At 36.7% G+C, this 24,156-nt stretch overlaps 2 pseudogenes; both read left to right on the forward strand.

The window, feature by feature from the left end:
- Positions 1-14,898: 14,898 nt before the first annotated feature.
- On the forward strand, positions 14,899-18,911 carry LOC129485485 (etoposide-induced protein 2.4 homolog; annotated as a pseudogene).
- Positions 18,912-19,353: 442 nt separating this feature from the next.
- On the forward strand, positions 19,354-20,952 carry LOC129485486 (importin subunit alpha-1-like; annotated as a pseudogene).
- Positions 20,953-24,156: the final 3,204 nt, after the last annotated feature.

A 24,156-nucleotide genomic window follows, 5' to 3' on the forward strand; every position in this document is an offset into this window, starting at 1 on the left:
AAATTGGAAATTGGACTAGTTCATCTTTAAGATCTTTTCTAGCTTGAACATATGCATAATTCTATTTTATTTCCCCAATCTGCAATATTCTAAGGTATTACTAGGTGAAGTTAAGTAAACATGGCAGAGAAGACAGATTTAAGAATACAAGTCAGAAAAATCTCTCTTTTCTTTTAAAGGACTCACATCTAGGAATAGATAAATGGAACAAACAAAACCAGAACAACACACAGTAAAATATGAAATGCTGTTTTTCTTCAAAATGATTTGCTATTATTAGCTATTGTATATTGGGCACCTGTATATATCACCTCTAAGCCTTGGAGTAATGAAAGATATGATAATTATCCCTACTTTATGTTGATAAAATGAAGATTCAGATAAATTAAGGAAAATATCAAAGTTACCCAGATAATAAATAGATGCAGAATTATAGTTTAATTCAGGTTTTCTGCATATAGAGATGATGCTTAGTTCACTATACTATATTGCCTGCATCACATACACTTTCTAATTGATTTCTTAGAATTATTTTTAAATAAAAAAGTAATCTCATGTTATATGCCTGTTGCCATTCAATGTAAACAATAAAAAATAAAGGAATGAAAGCAAAAGTATCCCTTCACAGCCTACTCCCCTCAGCGTTCTCATTTCTTCCTTTACAATTTCAGATCATGCCGCACACATTATTCTTTGACTTCTTTTTAAGGGGAAAATATTTCTTGTGATTATTTCCTATCTGTTCATATAAACCTACTTCAGTGAACCACATTGTAATTTATTTAATTTTTTATTTCCTTATTTTTGGATACAAATTGTTTCTATTTTTACATACAAAAATGCTGCAATAAATATATTTGCATATATAACTGATCCCTTGTGCAAATTTCTCCTGTAGGAGTTTCCTGAAAGTCAGGTGCTATGTCGTTTGAGCTCATGAACTCCAAAGCCTATTCTCCCCATCTCACTCATGCCAGAGTTAATTATTTTCCCTCCCTCTTTCCTTCCCTTCTTTTATGAAGTTTGTTTCACTAATGACTTGCTAAAGTCTGCTTTCTTGCAAAATTCTGCCTCAGTGTTTTTGACTCTTTAAAATTTCCAAACATTGTTACTTAAAACTTTTGTCTTAAAATTTAACATTAAAAAATGATTATAGAACAAAACAGCATTATGTGCTAATGGCCTATATTACACAAATGCCCCAATAATGAATATTATTTTAATATGTTTTATGGGCATTCTAGGTAAATAAGGTTCGACCTTTGGGTGTGTAATATCTACTAGTAGATGTTAGTTTCTTTTATAGAATTTAAAAAATGATTTAGAAGTAATGATTTAGAAATTAAAGAGGAACAATATAGTAAGAATAATGGAATGAAAGTGGATTTTAGAGACAAATTTGAATATCAGCTCTATCATCCCTTAGTTCTGTGGCTTTGGACAAATCTAATTTTTTTTACTGCCATAGTACTTTAAGAGGAGTAGTAATAAGAATAAAATATATTCAAACTTTGTCTAAGGCAGCATTTTGCAAAGTAATTTCACTCGAACCTAAAAAAAAATAGTTTCATGGTCAAGTTAACATAAGAAACCTTGAGATAAAAACTTTTACTGCTTTTTTTTTTTCACACTGTAGATCTCAGATGATTTAATATATGAATATGTTTCAGGAACATGAAAATCAAGAAATAGTTTGAAACAGTCTCTAAATGATCCCCAAAGCCTATATTTTTCTAAACAGTTTAGAGGACTTGAGCTGCAAATAACATATTTTTGGGAAGTACTTGTAATATTTAAACACAACCGGCCGGGCGCGGTGGCTCACGCCTGTAATCCCAGCACTTTGGGAGGCCCAGGTGGGCGGTCAGGAGATCGAGACCATCCTGGCTAACACGGTGAAACCCCGTCTCTACTAAAAATACAAAAAAATTAGCTGGGCATGGTGGCGGGCACCTGTAGTCCCAGCTACTCGGGAAGCTGAGGCGGGAGAATGGCATGAACCCGGTAGGCGGAGCTTGCAGTGAGCGAAGATCATGCCACTGCACTCCAGCCTGGGCGACAGAGTGAGACTCCCTCTCAAAAAAAATATATATATATATAAATATAAAATAAACATAACCTATATAAAATTTCTGGAATATTTTAGATAGTAATGGTTTCTATTACTATTATAAATCAATTTTAAAAATATAAAACAAAGGGCTATGTAGGAGAGCTAATGGGCATTGGAGAAGAAGGAATACAAGCAATATAATTAATAAAGAACACCCTCCCACAAAGTTTTAGGAGAAATTTTGCCCAATAAATGAGCTTTAAAATGTAGCAAAGATTTGTGAAGTTTAGAAAGTGAGCATCAGAAGTATTAGTTTTCAACACAGATGTATTGAATTTCTCCTGTCTTTTCCATCATTGTCCTATGTGTGACCATATTAGCCTGAGAATAAAGAGCTCTAAAATCTTTAAACACAAAAAACAATAGAATGATGGCCTTAATGACAAGAAACGGGGCAGACACTATAAAAACAGGCATGTTGAGAATGGGATAATTAAAAAAAGAAATTGGTAGGTGCTCTTTATTTCTAGAGTTTGATATATTTGTTTGCTTTTTTTTTTTTTTTACACATTGATGGATTCTAGTGAAATAATGATCTCTGTTGATAATTTATTAATTCAGGCCATTTGCTATAAATACAGTAGGCATCTATGGATTATTTCTGGTATCTTCTAATTGTCTAGTGCTTCTGATGTTATTCTATTGCTTGCGCTTTTCCATTGTGTGTCCCAAAGGCAGAGAAGGGCAAACAGCAATCATGAAATATGAATGAGATGCCTCATTAACCTTTGGGCTTTTGAGTACTTGGAAGCATCTAATCTATGTCATTGGCAAGAAAAGCCTGGAAGCACTGCAGGAGGTAGAGGGGAGAGAGGAAGGACAGTTTCCTTTGTGGTTGGTAAACTCTTGTATGCCAAGTGCTGGCGAGGTGCCTGCTGTCATACAACAGGATCCTGCATTAAACTAGAGACTCTGAAATCTTAGTGGACATAAATGTAATGCAGAAAGCTTGCTGACATTTAGATCAGGCTGTATCCCCAAAGATTCTGATTCAGCAGCAGAGGCTAGATTTCCATAATCTGCACTTTCACAGGCATCCAGGTGATTACAGTCTAGGTGATCCATGGACTACATTTGGAAGAATATCCATCAGACCCACTCAACAAAGAGGAATTAAGCTGACAAAATTATATTTCTTGTGTTGTTTTTTTTTTACCAGAACATGTAGAACTGCTTTTATTTTTGTATATTTTTCATTTGAGATAAATTTCCTACCAAAGTACATAATATTTTGGATTAAAGCTATTATTTCCATATCACCAGAAGTTATTTCATCTACAAAGAAGTCATTGCCATGTGGACTATTTAGGGCTTGTCTTTCCAGATTTTACAGTGGCCTTGCAGATGTATAGTCATAATTGTGTGAACACTGTCTATTGCAGGGAGAAAACTCAAAAACTTAGTATTTTCAAGTGTTAACAAAAATGCTATGTGATACCAGAAGCTGACAACATATGACATCAATGTAAATAGTAGATAGAGCTATTAACCATGAGGTGATAAGCAGAGTAAAATAACAGCACAAGAAGATAAGATGCCCAGTTTTGTAGGAGGCAGGTGGAAGTACTTAAAAGAAGAAGAAAGTGAAAATTGTTTCCAATTACCTGCCCTGAAACAACTTTTCTGGTTCTCTCACAAACCATCTGTAGTGTCTTAGATTAATGGGAACTGGGGAGGTGAATTATTTTACTCAACCTCTTCTTCCTACCTTCTCTTTCCTTTGTCTGCTGTAACCTCTCTGATTCCATAGCTTTTCCTTTTATAGCCAAAAGCCTAGTTAATTGCTTGTATCACAGTCACTTTCTAATAGTCACCCTGTGGTCTTTAATCTCATTTTTTTTACCCCTTTACACTCCTGCCTCATGAAAATCTATAATAACCTTCCTCTTTCTCTCTTCTACTGAGGCAAAGAATAACAACACAATTGTTAAGCATAAGAATTATGACAGATGTGCATTATAATAAGAAAAAGAAAAGTCATACGTTCTGAAATACTAGCTATAATAATGATAAGCAAAACAGCGTCATTGGGATATAAAGGGCCTTGAAAATGCTCAGAACATTTGCAGAATTCCTAAAATAGTCTCCATCTACCAGCTCATTCTCCACTAATTAAAATTGCTTTGCCTCAAGGAGTCACTTTCAAGATAAACTATGTTCAATTAGATAAGCTATATTCTATAATTTTTTTACTTTTATTCCACTTCAGACTTGTATTGCTTCCTTTTTCATATATACACCCTTTTTTTTTTTTTTTTTTCTGAGACAGAGTCTTGCTCTGTTGCCCAGGCTGGAGTGCAGTGGCATGATCTCAGCTCAATGCAACCTCCACCTCCCAGGTGCAAGAGATTCTCCTGCCTCGGCCTCCTGAATAGCTGGGAATACAGGCGCCTGCCACCACACCCAGCTAACTTTTTTGTAATTTTAGTAGAGACAGGTTTCACCGCACACACACTTCTTAATTGTTTTAATATTTTAAATAAAAGGTAAACCAGGATTTCTTAGAAGAATTGAGAGATTTTGCTTTGTCTGAAAACACTGACTTTGTAGGAAAAAGCCTTTCTAGTTCTAAAGACTGTCTTTTAATGAACTTCAGAGCACAACATAGTAAAATCTGAGAGGTTAGGACAGGACATGAGAAGTTAACTAACTCTGTTCCTACATTCTGCAGAAACAGAATAGGAAAGGTTACGCTCACATAGCTAATTAGTTGCAGAGTTATCAGTGGAACCCATATTTGCTAGCGTAATTTCTTTATATCATGCTGCACATTTATAACTTGGTTTCATCTCTAGAGAGATTGTGTTAATTGTTTAATGCCTATATCAAACATTTATTATGCTACTACTATGTGCATGGAGCCATGCTAAATATCTGAAATACCAAGATGAGAAAAACAAGTTTCTGCTCCCATGTCATTCACAGTAAATGTTTAGAGTGTTGTTATGTTTTCCCTTTATTTTAAGTTGACACATAACAATTATATGTATTTATGGGACACAGTGATATTTTAATACATACGATGTGTGTATCAGTGATCAAATTAGGATAATTCACATATCCATTACTTTGAACATTTATCACCTTTTGTGTTGTGAACGTTCAGAATTCTCTCTTCTAGCCTTTTGAAATATACACTAAATTGTTGTTAACCATATACACCCACGGTGCTACAGAACACTAGAACTTACTACTTTCAACTAACTATAACTTTGTCTTTGTTAACAAACCTCTCCCCACTCTACTCCTCCCCCTAGCATTCCTGGTCTCTAATGACTACAATTCTACTCTCTACTTCTATGAGCTCAATTTTTTTTTTTTTTTTTTTACCTCCACTTATGAGTGAAAACGTGGTATTTACCTTTCTGTGCCTGGCTTATTTCACTTAACATAATGTGCTCCAGGCTTATCCATGTTGCTGCAAATGACAAGATTTCATTTTTTATGGCTGAGTAATATTCCATTGTGTATATATATATATATATACCACATTTTATTTATTCATGTGTTGATAGACATTTTGGTTGATTCCAAACCTTAGCTATCATGAATAGAGCTGCAATAAACATGAGAGTGAAAACATCTCTTCAATGTACTGATGTCTTTTCCTTTGGATAAATACCCTGTAGTGGGGTTGCTAGATCATATGGGAGTTCTATTTTTAGTCTTTTGAGAAAATGTCACGCTGTTTTCCATAATGGCTATATTACATTCCCACCAACAGTGTATGAGTTCCCTTTTCTTTGCATCCTTGCTAGCACTTGTTTTTTTTTTTTGTCTTTTTGGCAGTTGTCATTCTAACTGGGGCAAGATGTTATTCCATTGTGGTTTTGATTCGCATTTGCCTGATTATTAGTAATATTGAGCACTTTTTCACATGTTGCATGTTCATTTGTATGTCTTTTTTGGAGAAATTTCTATTCAGATCCTTTGTCCATTTTTAATCAAATCATTTGTTATGTTATTGCTGTCGAGTTTTTGAATATTTTGGATATTAGTCCCTTGTTGGTTGAATAGTTTGCAAATATTTTCTCTCATTCTACAGGTTGTTTCTTCACTCTGTTGACTGTTTCCTTTGCTGTGCAAAAGCTTTTAGTTAGATATAATTTCACTGGTCAATTTTTTGTTTTTGTTGCCTGTGCTTCTGAAATCTTACTCATAAAATCTTTGCCTATATCAGTGTTCTGAAGCATTTCTCGTATGTTTTCTTCTGGTAGTTATATAGTTCAGGGTCTTATGTTTGTCTTTAACCCATTTTGACTAGATTTTTAAAAATAGGGTGAGAGATAAAGGTCTTGTTTCATTCTTCTGTATATGGAGATCCTGTTTTCCCAGCACCATTTATTGAAGAGGATGTTCTTTCCCCAGTATGTGTTCTTGGTGCTTTTATCAAAAAAGAGTTGGCTAGTGAGGCACCATGGCTCACACCTGTAATCCTAGCACTTTGGGAGGATGAGGTGGGTGGATTTCTTGAGCCCAGGAGTTTAAGACCAGCCTGGACAACAAAGTGAGACTCAATTTCTACAAAAAATAGCAAAATCAGCTGGGTGTGGTGGTGCATGCCTGTGGTCCCAACAAAAACAAAAAATTGACCAATGAATTATACTCCATGGGCAGCTGAGGCAGAATTGCTTGAGCCCAGGAGATTGAGGCTGCAGTGAATGGTTTTCGCACCATTGCACTCCAGCCTGGCTGACAGAGTGAGCTCCTGTCTCAAAAAAATAAATCAGTTGGCTGTAAGTGCGTAGATTTATTTCTGGGTTATCTATTCTGTTCCATTCTATGTGTTTGATTTTATGTCAATACCATGCTATTTTGGTTACTATAGCTTTGTACTATATTTTGGTATAATTTTGTATATTTGTTGCATATTTTGGTATAATTTTGGCATTGTTTTGCCTCCAGCTTTTTGCTCAGTATTGCTTTGGCTGTTTAGGGTCTTTTGTGTTTTCATATAAATTTTATGATTGTTTTTCTATTTTTGTGAATAAGTCATTAGTATTTTGATAGGAATTGCATTGAATATGTAGATGCTTTGGGTGATATGATCTTTATAACAACACTTATTCTTCTAATCCATGAGCATGGAATGTCTTTCTATTTGTGTCCCCTTCAGTTTCTTTCATCAATATTTTATAGTTTTCCTTGTAGAGATCTTTCATCTCCCTGGTTAAATTTATTCATAGGTATTTCATTATTATTATTATTTGTAGCTATTGTGAATGAGATTGCTTTCTTGTTCTTTTTTTCAGCTAATTTGTCATTGGTGTATAGAAATGCTACCAGTTTTTGTATGTTGATTTTGTGTGCTGCAACTTTTCTGAATTCATTTGTCAGTCCTAAAAGTGTTTTGTTAGAGTCTAGCTTTTCTCTATATAAGATCATATCATCTGCAAGGGACAATTTGACTTCCTCTTTCCAGTTGGATGCCCTTTCTTTCTTTCTCTTGCCTAATTGCTCTTATGTTGATTAAGACTGATGAAAGTAGGCATCCTTGTCTTGCTCTAGTTCTTAGAGGAAAGGCTTTTAGCTTTTCCTCATTCAGTGTGATGTAAGCTGTGAGTTTGTCATATATAGTCTCTATTATGTTGAGATGTGTTCCTTCTATACCTACTTTGTTGAGCGTTTTGATCATGAAGGAATGTTGAAGTTTATCAAATGTTTTTTTCTTCATCTATTGAAATCATCAGATGGTTTTAGTCCCTCATTTGGTTGATATAATGTATCATACTTACTGATTTGCGTATGTTGAACCATCCCCACATTCCTAAGGTAAATCTCACTTGATCATGGTATATTATGTTTTTGATGTCTTGTTTAGTTTGCTAGTATTCTCTTGAGGACTTTTGCATGTATGTTTATCAGGGCTTTTAGCCTATAGTTTTCTTTCTTTCTTCTTCTTATTTTTTAATTCTGTCCTTGTCTGGTTTTGGTATCAGGGTTATGCTGGCCTTGTAGAATGAGTTAGGAAGAAATCCCTTCTCTTTAATTTTTTGGAATAGTTTGAGAAGAATTGGTGTTCTTTAAAAGTTTGGTAGAATTCTGCAGGAAAGCTATCCAGTCCTAGGCTTTAATGTGTTGTGAGGCCCTTTAAAACTAATTCAATCTCATTACTCATTATTGGTCTGTTCAGGTTTTCTCCTTCTTCCTGGTTTAATCTTGCTAGGTTGTATGTGTCCAGGAATATATCCATTACCTCTAGGATTTCCCAGTTGTTGGCATATTTATCCGTAATAGTCTCTAATGATTCTTTGTATTTTTGTGGTATCAGTTGTAATGTCTCCTTGTTCATTTCTGATTTAATTTTGTGTCTTCTATTATTCTTCATTTAGCTAATGGTTTGTCAATTTTGTTTATCTTTTAGAAAACAACATTTTGTTTTGTTGACTTTTTGTATTTTGTTAGTTTCTATTTTGCTTAGTTCTGGTTTGTTCTTTATTATTTATTTCTGCTACTAATTTTGGGTTTGTATTATTTTCACTTTTCTAGTTCCTTAAAATGCATCACTAAATTATTTGAAGTCTTTCTACTTTTTAACGTATGGATTTATTGCTATAAAATTCCCTCAGTACTATTTTTGTTGTATCCCATACGTTTTGGTATGTTGTTTCCAATTTCATTTTTTTCAAGAAACTTAGATTTCCCTTTAAATTTTTTAATTGGCCTTTTGGTCATTCAGGGGCATGTTTTTAAATTTTCATGTATTTGCACAGTTTCCAGAGTTCCTCTTGTGATTAATTTCTAGTTGTATTCCATTATGGTCTAAGAAGATACTTAATATAATTTTTAATTAATTTATTGATATTTGTTCTGTGGTCTTGCATGTAGTTCATCCAGCAGAATATTCCACATGCTGATGAGAGGAATATGTATTTTGTAGCTTTTGGATAAAATGTTCTGTAAATGTCTATTAGGTCCATTTTGCTGATCGTGCAGTTTAAATCTGATGTTTCTTTGTTAATTGGCCAACTGGATGATTTGTCCATATCTGAAAGGGAGGTGTTGAAGTTCCCAATGATTATTGTATTAAGGTCTATGTTTCTCTTTACCTTTAATAATACTTGCTTTATATATCTTGGTGCTCTGTATCGAGTATATATATTTACAATTGTTATATCCTCCAGCTAAATTGATTCCTTTATGTGATATAATAATCCTGTTTGTTTCTTTTTATTTGTTTTTACTTAAAGTCTATTTTAGCAAAGTGTAGCTACTCCTGTATGCTTCTGATTTCCATTGCATGGACTATCCTTTTTCATTCCTTCACTTTCAGTCTCTATGTGTCTTTACAGGTGAAGTGAGTTTCTTGTAGGAGCATATAGTTGGGTCTTTTTTGTTTCATTCATTCAGCCTATAGCTTTTAATTGAGGAATTTAAACTATTTACATTCAAGGTTGTTATAGATTGGTGAGGACTGGCTCCTGTCACTTTGTTAGATAGCGTCTGATTGTTTTGCATATCCTTATTTTCTTTCATCTTCTCCTATTATTTATTTTTGGATTTGGTGGTTTTCTGTAGTGATAAGGTTTAATTCCTTTTGCTTCCATATTGTGTATGTGCTCTACCAGTGAGTTTTATTTATACTTCCATATGTTTTCATGATGGTAGATATCATCCTTTTGCTTTCAGTTGTCGGACTTGCTTGAGCATTTCTTGTAGGGCTAGTCTAGTGGTGATGAAATCTCTCAGTTTTTGTTTATCTGGTACAGACTCATTCTCTTTCATTTCTGAAGAATAGCTTTGCTGAATATAGTATTCTTGACAGCCATTTTTTTTTCTTTCATCACTTTGACTATATCATCTCATTCTTTCCTGGCCTATATGGTTTCTGCTGAGAAATCTACTGTTAATGTGATGGAAATTCCCTTATATGTGACTTGATGATTTTCTCTTGTTGGTTTTATAATTATTTATTTGTCTTTGACTTTGATAACTTGGAAATTTTGGAGTTAAATTTATTTGGAGAATTTTGAACTTCCTGTATCTGGATGTCTATATTTCTCAAAAGATTTGGAAAGCTTTTAGTTATTATTTCATTAAATAGGTTTTCTATGCTTTCTATTATTCTCTCTCTACAAAATTTGAATGTTTATTTGCTTCATGTTGTCCTGTATGTCATGTAGACCTTATTATTATTATTTATTAATCATTTTTAGACAGAATCTCTCTCACACAGTGGCACAATCATGGCTGATTGCAGTCTTGACCTCCCAGGCTCAAGCAATCCTTCTGCCTCAGTCCCCCACCCCCAGGTAGCTGGGATCACAGCCATGCACCACCATGCCCAGTTAATTTTTTAAAATTTTAGTAGAGATGAAGTCTTGCTATGTTTTCCCAGGCTGGTCTCAAACTCCTGAGCTCAAATGATCCTCCAGCCTTGGCTTCCCAAAGTGTTACGATTACAGGTGTAAGCCACTATGCCCAGCCTTCTTCATTCTTTTTCATTCTTCTATTTTTTACATTGGGTAATTTTCAAAAGAGCTATCTTCAAGTTGAGAAATTATTTTTTCTTCTTACTATAGTCTATTGTTAAAGGTCTTGATTGTACATTTTATTTCATTCATTGAATTATTTCATTCCAAGATTTCTCTTTGGTTCCCTTCTTATATCTAGTTTTTGTTAAATTTCTCTTTCAAATCACAAATCAGTTTCTTGATTTCTTTGTATTGTCCATCTGTGTTTACTTGTATCTTACTATGATTTTTTAATATTGTTATTTTGAGTTCCTTTTAAGGTATTTTATCGATTTCTTTTGGGGTCTGTTATTGGAGAATTATTGTGTTCCTCTGGAGGTGTTGTGTTTACTTGCTTTTTCATGTTTCTTGTTGATGTTTATGTTGATATCTATGCATCTGGTGTAACAGTGCATTTTCTAATTTTATGGAGTAGTTTTCATAGGGAAATATGATTTCTTGTTGATGTATCTATAGTGCCTGTTGGTTAGGGTACTTTGGCTTAGGTTCTGAATGGGTGCCAGAGTGTAATCTCCATATGATTTCTTTGGCTATAATCAACATCAGTGGTGTCTGTGAATTCCTTAGTGGTTGTAGTTATTTGTGCAGGCTGTGGTGAGACTTTTCTGGAAACTGGGGTGCCAATCAGGCCAGTCCTCAGGTCCCTAGGTGGCTTGGGTGAGCCCCAGATGAATCAGTCCTCAGGTCCCTAAATAGCTTGTGTGGGTATTGGCTGTGGTGAGAATGGGCTCTGGGTGGGTCAGTTCTTGGGCCGCTAACTTGGGTGTGTGGGCACTGACGGTAGTGACAACAGAACCTGTGCTGGCTGGTCCTCAGCACCCTGGGTGTGGTGCCCAGGCACAGGTAGTGGCAGCCATAGTCTGGCTTGTCTGTTCCTTGGGCTGCTCCTTCAGACCCTGGGCAGGGCATGCAGGTGTCAGTGGTGGTGGCATGGAGACACTTGGTGGGCTGGTCCTTGAGTTCCAAGGTAGTGTGTGTGGGTGCCAATAGTAACAGTGGTGACCCAAGAAGACTTATCTTTGAGCCATCCCAGGAGGTGCACACGTGTACTGGCTGTGGCTATAGAGGCCTTTGGGCCCCTTGGTGAAGTATGTGGGTGTTGGTAGTTATTGTGGGAGGCAAGGTGGGCTAAGTTTTAGGTACCCAGGCAGTGTGCTTGGGTATACAATGGCTGCTGGGGTGGGGGCAGGATCACTGTTTGTTGTGGAGGCTTGGGCAGGTGGCTCTTAGGCTGTAAGGAGCATGTGCTTTGGCTCCCTATGTCTTTGGGACAGCCTCCTTGATGTGCTGGACTGTCTATTCCCTGTGTCATAGGGTGTTGCACGGGCTTGGGTGTCAGAGACATGGCCCACCTCTAGGTCCAGCTGGGGTGATGCTGCAGCCCTCTGGGCAGATGTGGGGGAATGTTGACGGGGCCCCAAGGATATGGAAATGTAGGAGTTATTGGGTTCCAGGGCAGGATATAGTCTGGTGTTGGCTCCACGCTGAAAGTGATGCTGGGCTGCAGCAAATTGGGTGCTGGTGATGCATAAGACAAAGTATGAATTCCCTTGCGGGGACAATGTAATTGTGCTGCCTGTAGGCTCAGGGTCTGGGAGGGTTGAGGGGCTCACCTGTACTTAGGATTACAAGCATCTGTGGTGGGAAGGTGGGCCATTGGGGATCTCTCATGTACATTTTTCCTGCAATGGGGAATCTTTCCTGGCTCTTAACTGATCCTGACCATCTTATTTGCTTCTCTCTTCATGGTGCAATCTCAAGTTTCCATGCCTCAGAGGGTCACTGTTACTTCTCTGCTGAATCCCAGTGGTTTTGCTTAGGCTATTGGACATGTGGTTATCTACTTGCTATTTTGGTCTTTTTTTTCAGGAGAGGAATTCTGGGCACCTCTAGTCAGCCATCTTGAAGACTGTCAGTATTATTATTTTTTGAGATAAAAAGTAATCTGTCTCTGAGTATATTTTTTCTTAAGCAACAACTACCAAAGTCTAATAATGAATGAATCTGTGTTCAAACAAAATTGTAACAGAATTCTGGACCTTAAGGGCACCATGGAGATTTTTGATCTTGCTCAATAGCCTCTTTTACGAATTATTTGACCAATTAATTAATAATCCATTTTGTTGTAGAAATACTATAGTTGCATACAAGCCATTTATTTTCTTCCTTTTTGTAAAAGTCTACTGTTGCCTGGGAGAAATTTGGAGGGATTATCTCAGAACACTTAACATAATAGTTTTAAAATTCAGTCATTCATTTAGCAAATACTTATCACGTGGCTGTTATATGCCCGGGGATTTTATTCTTTGTGAAAAAGAGAAAAATAACACCTCACTCCATGGAGCTTGTATTCTAGAGGTGGGAACATGTAACAAATAAGTAAAAACATAAATAAAATAATTTTAGGTTCTGGAAATTGTGAAGTAACTAAGCAAGGCAATATGATAGAGGGAAGGTAATGTAAGATTGGCTGTTCAGGAAGCATATCTGATCGTTGACATTGAAGTTGAGATGTGAAGGATAAGGAGCAGTTAACAAAATAAAGACCTGGGGAAAAGGATATTCTAGGAATTTGATGGCAAGTGCAATAACATGAGAGTTGAAGTTACTTTGTTTACTAAGAACTGTATTGCTGTAGCATAGTAAGCAATGGAATGAGTGAGCAATGAGAGGTAGAAGAAATATTATGCAAAACTGTACAGGATATGGAAATAAGCTTCAATTTTAAGGGTTATAGAGGCTATTGGAAAGGTTTTTAAAATATCTGATATGGTAAAATATGCTGTTTATAGGGTATTAGTTATACAGCTTTTGGCAAATGCATGAAGTTATCATATATTGACCACCACAGTTATAAAACAGAATAGTTTTGATATGGTTTGGCTGTGCCCCCACCCAGATCTCATCTTGAATTGCAGCTCCCACAATTTCCACGTGTTGTGGGAAAGACCCAGTGGGAGGTAATTGAATCATGAGGGCAGGTCTTTCCTGTGCAGTTCTCATGATAGTGAATAACTCTCATGAGATCTGATGTTTTATAAAGGGGAGATCCCCTGCACAAGTTCTCTCTTGCCTGTCACCATGTAAGATGTCCATTGCTCTTCCACCATGATTGTGAGGCCTCCCTAGCCATGTGGAACTATAAGTTAATTAAATCTCTTTCTTTTAGAAATTACCGAGTTTCAGGTATGTCTTTATTAGCAGTGTGAGAACAGATGAATACAGGTTTCCTCATCACAAAGTCTCTCATGATGCCCATTTGTACTCTTTCCTTCTCTCCCAATCCCTAACACCCTGTGATATGGTTTGGCTCTGTGTTCCCATCCAAATCTCACCTTGAATTGTAATAATCCCCATGTGTCAACGGTAGGACCAGGAGGAGACAATTGAATCATGGGGGTGGGTTTCCCCCATGCTGTTCTTGTGATGGTGAGTTCTCATGAAAGCTGATGGTTTTATAAGGGACTTCCCCTTTCTTTTGGCACTCATTCTCCTGCTGCTTTGTAAGAGATTCCTTCTGCCATGATTGTAAGCTTTTTGAGGCCTCCCCAGTCATGTGGAACTGTGAGTCAATTCTACCTCTTTTCTTTATAAATTACCCAGTCTTGGGTATTTCTTAATAGCAGCGTGAAAATGAACTAATACAACCTATGATGTCTTTCTCATCCTATAATAAGCCATATAAAATGGAACCATATGATATGTAGCTTTCTTTTACTTGGCTTAATGCATTTGAGATTCATCTATGTCATGTGAATCAAGTCCATTCCTTTTTATTCCTGAGCAACATCTCATTGAATGGGTTTGCTAAAATTTATCAGTTTACCATTTGAAGAACATATGAATTGTCTCATTTTTAGACTTTAAAAATAACCTCTCTATACAAAGATATTTGCATAAATACAGTTTTTATTTCTCTTGAGTAATTATCTGGAAGTAAGATTGTTGGGATGTATCGTAGGCACATGTCTAACTTTATTAAAAACTGCCAAACTATTTTCCAAGGATGCTGTAACATTTTGCATTTCTACCAGCAATGTGTGAGATTTCCAGTTGCTCTATGTCCTTCTAAGTAACATGATGTTGCTAATTTAAAAATTTTCTTTTTAGCTATTTAAAAAATGCCTGGCAGCAGCCCTATGTGGCCCCTGCCCTGGGAGCAGCCCAGTGGAGAGGGGGCGGCTGTGTGCTGAGGAGCCGATCAGGTCTGCCATGGGTGAGGGGCCTGGCCAGAGCTATGGCAGTGGAGCTGTGGGTCCTTCATAATGAGAGATTTTGGGGCACTTCTATCTCCTCTGTGTAGTTGATAGTTTGGGTGGTGAAGAGATGCCTGACAGTGTTAAAACCTCTCTCCAGGACCTTGGCAGGGGAATCTAAGATTCCATCTGAGGTATTTTTACAGTCTCCAAGCTGCATTCTTGAATCCAGCAAAAGGGAGAGGAGCAGCATTGAAGAAAGGCAAGTAGTGTCCTGGCACAGAGAAGAGCCAAGAATATAGAGTAAGAGTGAGAGAGTGAGCCATGTATTGTTAGTAGAATTTTTCAGTGTTGCACTTGGAATGGTGGAGTGTTCTGGTCCAGTCTCCCCTGTTTTATTGACTGTTTATTCTTCTGCTTTGGTCAGTGACACCCTGAATTATTGGTGATCTATCACGACATGGAGATGCTCGGTCATGGCTAGAATTCTTCCTCATATCAATCTCCAGTGCTCATTGGGTGGTCCCTTTGTTTGTGCCTAGCAAAGTTGTGAATGCCATTTGGTTTCAAGATATAGCTGAGCTGGCATTTGAGAAACCAGTGAGGAAGCCTCACCCATTCCCTAGTGCCTGCAAAATAATTGCTGACATGCTCTCCAACCTTTTGCTACAGGCTCTTTTCCTCAATCAAGGAGTGTTTATGAGTCTCTTTCCCATCCATCTTGTTGTTCAGCTGGTTAGTCTCCTTCATATGTCTCTACTCTCCTCACTGTGCTGCTTCAAATATTGTTGGTTCAATAAAGGAATCGAAGTGCACCAGCAGTTGTCTAACATAGAAAGGAACTGGTCTTACTACTTTGGGTTTGGTTTGCCCTTGGCTTTTCTCATGGCAATGCAGTCTTCATTACCAGTGCAGCCATATTATCAGTGGCTGCCTCTTCTCTATCCTTGTTCCTTTATTCCTCTATCCTTGTTCTTTATCAGTGCCAATGAAGCAAAGACCCCTGGCACAGCGTACCTCTTCCAGTTGTGCCTCTTGCCCTTGGTGATCTTCGCAAGCACCAGACTCTTACAGGACAGTCTACCTGCAGTCTGCCCTGAGCAGCTTAACCTCTTTAGGGAAGTTCCCTTCACTGCATCCATCTCCTGCCAAACTGAAGGCTACTGCCATGCAAAGGGCATGGGTGAGATAGGAGGGAGGTTGTGCTCACTTCCACCCGCCAGGGAAGGCAGAACCCACCCTGCCAAGGTTCTTCTGGGTATTCCCTTCTTTCTGAGGAATCAGAATTTTTGTCTCTGGTGCACATAAGGCAGAATCTTCCTGACACCAGTGTGTGGATTTTTAACACCATCGCGAGTCTGAAAGGAGCACAGGTTTTTCTGCAGCTATTTTCTAGCATTTGCCAGTCCCTGTGCCTGGACTGATCTGAATACTTTGTTTTTTTCCCTGTGCCATTTACTCGGCACCCCCACCTTTCCTTCCTGCCATCTACCACCCTTGGATGAAAGAATTTTATAATTCTAGCTGTTGTATTTTGTGGATTTGTTTTGCGTGCGTGCATGCATGTGTGTGTGTGTGTGTATGTGTGTGTGTGTTTCTGTGAAGCACATACATTTGATGTGGGAGGTAAAGGAGTGTTCCAGTTGCTCCTGGTCACTCCCTTTATGGCCATCACTGTCTTGTTTTTTGTAACTCAGGTTAGCTATTGGTCTCTCTTGCTCTACTGCAAAAAAAATAAAAATAAAAAATAAAAAAGCCTGAAGAGATGGGCCAGGAGGAAAGACCTCACAGACAGATCTGCTGAGCTTTGAAGTGATTTTCTGTCTTTCCCTTGAAGAGGAAAATGCTATTTTCACTGGTACATTTGAAGTCCCCCAAGTATGGGAAGGTACCAATTCTGGACAAGTGCCACTGCAACACAATGCTCAGAGAACTTGAACTTTTCAACTCTGTTGGTGTTGGGGGCAGAAATTCACTGTTGGCCACTGCCAGGTCTGTTTCATATTTCAAAGGAATATTGGGTGCTGCAAATAGGAAGTGAGGGTTAAACTCATTAAACCATCAATCCTGTGATTGGTGGGTATTTTGCCATCATTTTAAGACACAAAACGTGGGAGGCAGATGTCAAAATACTTGTATAATTTTAAAATGTCACAAGTTTAAAATGATACAATTAAAGCTGGTTTCTAACAAAATAGATTTTAAAAATGTCTAGTTGTATCTAATTGTGGTTTTAATTTGCATTAATGATATTAAGCATCTTTTTATATGCTTATTTGCCATCTGTATATCTCCTTTGGTGAAGGCTCAACTCTTTACTCATTTTTATCAGGTTTGTTGCTTTCTTATTGTTGAGTTTTGAGAGTTTTTAAACATCCTTTTAAAGAAATGTGATTTCTACTGACTTATCTTCAGGTAACCAATTTTATTCTCAGCTATGTCATGTGTACAAAATCTTCACTGCAATTACTATTTCATTTCCAGCATTTCTACTACCCCTCCCTCCCTCCCTCCCTCCCTCCCTCCCTTCCTTCCTTCCTTCCTTATTTCCATTTTTGTTTTTTTTTTGAGACAGGGTCTAGCTCTCCGTCCCAGGCTGGAGTGCAGTAGCACGATCTTGGCTCATTGCAACCTCCACCTCCCGGGTTCAAGTGATTCTCCTGCCTCAGCCTCCCAAGTAGCTGGGATTACAGGTGCCTGCCACCACGCCCAGCTAATTTTTTCTTTTTCTATTTTTAGTAGAGATGGGGGGTGTTCACTGTGTTGGCCAGGCTGGTCTCGAACTCCTGACCTCATGATCTGCCCGCCTTGGCCTCCCAAAGTGCTGGGATTACAAGCATGAGCCACCGCACCCTTCTATTTCACTCTCTGGGATTTCCCATCTGATCTTGAATTCAAAAGAACATTTTGCAGCCACGAACAAATTAGTCATAATTATTTAAAATTCCTGCCAGATAACTTCAACATCCATGTCATATCTGAGTGTGGTTCTGTTGATGGCTTTGTCTTTGGCAATGTGTTGTGCCATATTGCCTTTTTATGGGCCTCATATTTTTTTGTTGGGAGCTGGACATTTTATGTAGGACATAGAACTGAGCTAAATAAGTTTTAAGGCTAGTAATAGAAATGACTTTCTTTCTACCCTTCATAGATTCAAAGCTGTGAACTTGCAGTTTGCTTAGCCTTTTTTTTGTTAAAAGAATGGGAGCCATGTTCTTTCCAGTTCACATCCTGATCAGAAGCCCAGAAGTACCCTTGGAAAGTTTAAACAGGGACATTATATGATCTGATTGATTTATACTCTAAATGTTATGCTGAGTCCTGGGTGTTAACTGGATGGCAGGAAAGCAAAAGAAGAAATAGGAATACCAGTTAAATTAACAGACTATTGCAGTACATAAGTAGTTAAATTATCTTAGTTTGGGTTCAGCAATATATTGTTTGCAAAAATGTTGGCCTACTTAACGGATTGTGTTAAAATACTGTACAAGGTGATTACATACAAGCCAGTTGAATGTTGAAGGACATCTGCCAAAAAGCTGTTGACTCCATTTTTACAACAGTTGATCTGTAGCTCCTATACGTGGCAATGATCATGTATAGGATCATGCATAGGATCATAATAGACCCACATAGGAATGAGGGGTCTATTAAAGCCACTCCTAATTAATAAAAATAAAACAAAGTCACCTGCCCCAAACCACATTACATTAGTCCTTCCTCTGCATTTCCACACGGGCTACCCATTGCAGTTCTCTGACTACCCAACACTTTTCTGGGATTTTAGTCCCTGTCTACCTCTCTTCACTCATCTTCCTTCACTCTTTGTTTATTCACTAAGTTCCAGTATTCTTTCTAGGTCTTCAATACCACAGGCTGTCTATAGCTTTAGGATTCTTGCTGCATCTGACCTATTTGCCTAGGCCATTCACACCTGTGACTAAAGATGCTGTGAACTGCAATATATTATGAAGAAAATGGATATAAAATTTCAACAAAACATTTTATTAGCTAATAAACCTACAATCTGGAAGCAGCTATGCACTACCTTTTAGGCAACATTCTTTATCCGTAGATGACCATGAATACACGTTGATGAAAGTGAACTATCTGGCAAAAATCCATTAGATCCTTTAGTGACAGTAGTTCCTGGACCATTCTGGATCTTCTTCAAATGTTTTATTTAGTTGGGCCTTTTGAAAATATAAAGTGTACAATACGATGACCTGTTACTGGGGCTTTCTCAGGATGTATGCTGTAGACTAGTTTCACGCAGTTGACCTGGGCTTGAAAACTTGGGAAAATGTTAGTTCCTGTCATCTACCATGATCTCAGTTTTCATCTCCTCATTCTATGTTCTTATCTTAATTTTGTTTCAGAATGTTTTCATTTCTGGCCCTCATGGATCAAATCAGGATTTCCTAAAATACATATTATGACAATAAAAAGTTGAACATATTTTTGTTTGGTAAAAGCCAAGGTTGCTTCTTCCAATGAGTGTTAAATCTACCCACCATCTTCATCCCATGCATACTGGGGCATAACTATGCACCATTAATATGAATGGTGAATGTTTGGAGTAGGTATGAGGTACTAAATGGCACAAGCATGATTGTCAGATAAATTGCACAACACCCATCCCAGTTTGAATTTCAGACAAGCAATGAATGCTTTTGCAGTAAAATTATGTGCCACATATTGAATGAGAAATATTTATAGTGAAAAAGCACTCGTTTTTCAACCAAAATTCAAATTTAACTGGGAGTCCTGTGTTTTTATTAGTTAAATCTGGCAACCCTAGCCACACATATTGTCTTATCAAGCTTCAAGAAAATTACCAAGCAAGAATCCTTTAAGTTTAGCTATTATTTCATAAAAAAAATTATCATTGCACAACGTATAACGAAGACACACAGTCTTTGGGCTGAGCCGAGGTGGACGTTTTGAGCCCAGTTGCCCTGCAGCCAGCGAGCCCTGCATCACCTCCGTGGAAGCCTGGGCCCGTTGAACAGCTTTCTTCCTTTGTCTCATAACCATGTTCACCAACAAGAATGCTAATTCACCAGCTGCCCAACTGAACAGATTCATTCAAGAACAATGGTAAAGACAGTACAGAAATGAGGCATTGCAGTTGACCCACTATTGGCTCTTCTTGCAGTTCCTGACATGTCATCTTTAGCATGTGGTTACTTACGTAATCTTACCCAGACACTTACAAACCTTTGTTGCAACAAGAATCCGGCAGCCCCATTAGGTGCTGTAGAGAAAATTCTTCCTACTGTAGTTTGGCTCCTTCATCACAATAATCCAGAAGTATTAGTAGATACATGCTGGGCTATTTCCTACCTTTCTGATGGTCTAAATGAATGGATTGACATGGTGGTGAAAACAGAAGTTGTGACCCAACTCGTGAAGCTTCTAGGAGCTTCTGAATTGCCAACTGTGACTCCTGCACTAAGAGGCGTAGGGAATATTGTCACTGGTACAGATGGACAGACTCAGGTTTTTACTGATGCAGGAGCACTCACCATCTTTCCCAGCCTAAAACTAACATTCAGAAGGAAGCTACGTAAACTATGTCAACCACCATAGCTGGCCTTCAGGACCAGGTACAGCAAGCCGCGAATCATAGATTAGTCAGTGTTCTCTCTAAGGCAAATATTAAGACACAAAAGGAAGCCGTATTGGCTGTGACCAACTCTACAAGTGGTGGAATAGTTGAACAGATTGTATACCTTGTTATTGTGGCATAATAGAACCATTGATGAACCCCTTAACTGAAAGATACCAAGATTATTCTGGTTACTCTGGATGCCATTTCAAAGATCTTTCAGGCTGTTGAGAAACTAGGTGAAACTGAGAAACTTAGTATAATGATTGAAGAATGTGGAGGCTTAGACGAAATTGAAGCTCTACAGAACCATGCAAATCAGTTTGTATATAAGGCTTCATTAAGCTTAATTGGGAAGTATTTTTCTGTAGAGGAAGAGGAAGATCAAAATGTGCCAGACGCTACCCCTGAAAGCCATCCCTCCCATGTTCAGAATGAGACTCTTGGGACCTTTAACATTTTGATCATGTAAGCTGAGGCATACAGTTGTTGTGTACCATGTTTGGTATAAGTTTGTGTTGCTGTTTCTCTGCCAAGAACTGCTTTTAAATGTGGTTTGTTATTGTAGCATTTTTTACACTGAAACTATACTTGAACAGTTCCAACCTGCATATACTATATAAAGCTTGTCCTCTGAATGGGTTTCGTATTTCTATGTGGAATTTCATATCTCTTGGCATCCTGTAAATAAAGATTAAAGTCCATCCTTTTCTTTACTTTGAAAAAAACAAAATAACCAAGAATGTAAACCCATGTGTCAATTTAAAAAATTAACTTATGGTTATGCTTTTCTAATTAATCAAATGTTTAGATTCCCCATATTTTTATCTAGGTCTTATCTGTGGTCACACATAATTTCAATATAGACATAATCATACTGTATAACTTGTCGTATCTTTTTTTTTCAGTTATATACATTTTTCACTTTGCTAAGTAGTTTTTATACTTGTAACTTTAATAGCTTCATGTTTTATGATTTTTATTAAGGAAAAATCTATTGTTAGTCTGGCACTTTATATTATACACTACTGCATATAATAGTATACAATACTATTACTGCATATTATCCACATATTGTAGTATCATTAAATGTTTCTATGCATGTGGCTTGTTTTTACTTTTGGATGGTATGTTTAGGTTATCAATAAATGTAAATATTAGATGGCTATTGATTGAATGTTTGTTTCTCCCCAAAATTTATATGTTGAAACACTAATTCCTAGTGTGATGATATTTGGAGATAGGGCCTTTGGGAGGTGGTCATGAAGATAAAGCCCTCATGATGGAATTAGTGACCTTCTAAGAGACACAAGAGACTTTGCCTACCTGCCCTCCCCTCCGCCCCTGCTCTCTCTCTGCTGTGTGAAAACATAACCAGGAAGAGAACCCTCACCAGAAACCACAATGGCTGTCACCTTGACTTTGGACTTTCCAGTCTCCAGAACTGTGAGAAATAAATTCCTGTTGTTTAAGCCACCTAGTTTATGTCATTTTTGTTATAGCAGTCCCAGTTGACAAAGACATGATGAGAAGTTATAGCCATTTTAATAACATGTTGTAGATTACTTTCTAAATTTTTATGCCATTTTCACTCCTAACTTTGTTATATGAGTTTTGTTTTAAATATATATTTATAATTTTATTTTACTTAAATTGACAGACAAAATTATATGTACTTACTGTGTTCAATGTAATGCTATAACATATATATACATTGTGGAATGACTAAATCCAGCTAATTATCCTATGTATTACCACTAATAGTTATTTTTGTGGTGAGAAAACTTAACTCCCCTAGAATTTTTCTAGAATACAGTATATTGTTATTAACTATAGTTTGCATGTTGTACAATAGAAAGACAAATACTGCATGATCTCACTCATGTGAACTAAAAAAGCTGATGTCATAGAACTAGAGAGTTCAAGGTGGTTGGTTACTTGGGGCTGGGGTGATTTGGCTGATGTTGATCAAAGGATAAAAAATTTCAGTTAGGCAGGAGAAATAAGTTCAAATATATATATTTTTATACATAGACTCACTGATGTTATGTTTTCTTTCAGTAATTATTGCTTTAAGATTTTTTTATCAAATCAACTTTTGGGATTTAAGTGTTTTTGCTTATATTTTAATTTAGTATGCACTAAATAGCTGTGTGATGTATTACCTAGAAAGAAATTTTCTCAATAAATGATTTTGTCTTTATGTCTAAGTGTTATACATTTTTATATTATTTCTTTCAATAATTTTTTTCAAAGCTAAGAAAGTTATTTTAAAAATTAGATAAATATTAAATTTATCTTCTAGCAATTTAGAATTCTTATTTTCTTGTTTAATTTTTCTGGAATTTAGAGTAAATTCCTTTCTCAGTTCCATTTTTCAAAGGCAAAAATACAATTCTGTAGCATTTAGAAAAATAAGAGGTTTTTTTTTTAATGACATGAATTAAAGGAGATATGGCTTGAATGATGAACAGAGAGAAGTAGGAAAATATTTACAAATGGCAGTTTACTATAATTGGTGATAGATTTATTAAGTGGGAATAAGTAAAAGCAAGAAAATTCAAGGGGTTTTTTTTGCAGTATGATCATTAAAAACATCCATGTCTAAAAATTAGTCCCAAGAAAATCTTTACAGAAGCAACCCATTTTACACTAAGATTTTAACAGTTTCTTGATTAGATTAACACAATTCCCTAAATGTCAGCAAGAATTCGCCTAAATGATAGTCATTGTTAGAAAAGTTAATTTTTAGAGCTATGTAAGGATAAAAATAAATGAAATTATGATGGAATTTAGAAAAGATGCTTTTGTCAAGTATGAATTTTTTGCCTACTTGTCAAACACTCTAATACACCAATTTTCATATTAAAATAAATCTATGGAGTATTATCATTTTTATTTTATAGACGAAATTGAGGTTTATTAGTTAAGCAACTATGCTCACATTATATAAAGTGTCAGATTCCCTATTTAAATTCTATTCTGCTTGAATGCAAAGCCTATTTTAAAAATCACTTTGCTATACTATTTAATAGCTTAAAACATGGACAAAGATGCTTTCATATGAACACTACTGTATATAATTTTGCCTCATCTCCTGCAAATATTCCAAATAAGGTTGTAATTTGGACCTAAGTTTCTTAAATTTTGATAAAATGACAGTCCATCTGCACATTGATGAACACTTCATTCAAAAGAGATGAACAATATTGGGCCCTTATGTGGCACAGCTTGAGCATTATATAGTGAAAAGGTAATGATCTGGTATGGTACCTTCTCTCAGGGAATTTCCCTTCTATGTGGGTTAGTTAGGTAAATAAGTTCAAGATGATATTACAGATTGTAGTAAACAATTTTGGGATGCTTAAGTTGCTGCCCATGTTTCTGATAACTTTCTGTATCCAAAGGCCCTCATGCTGTGAATCTTCTCTGTTAGCTACTACTGGTTCATTCTGTGGCCCACTAATTCTAGCAGGTTCAACCATTCTCTATCAGTATGAGTTGAGATCCGAATGCTAACGAATCCTTGCATATTGCTAGACCATATAAGTAAACACAAGAGCTATGTGGCAGTCATATGACAGTATGTGGCTGGAGAAAATGATAAAACTGGTTTGCAAAGATAGAAAATCAAACAGAAATGAATAAGGACCCAAGATGAGAGACTGAGAAAGAAAATCCAACATATTTTTTCATATCCAGTCTTTTTTTCTGAGGGTGATTACATTCATTTTCTATTTCTATAATTACCCCTTAACATTT

Source organism: Symphalangus syndactylus, chromosome 6 (genome assembly GCF_028878055.3).
Source record: "Symphalangus syndactylus isolate Jambi chromosome 6, NHGRI_mSymSyn1-v2.1_pri, whole genome shotgun sequence".
NCBI classification, from domain to species: domain Eukaryota; kingdom Metazoa; phylum Chordata; class Mammalia; order Primates; family Hylobatidae; genus Symphalangus; species Symphalangus syndactylus.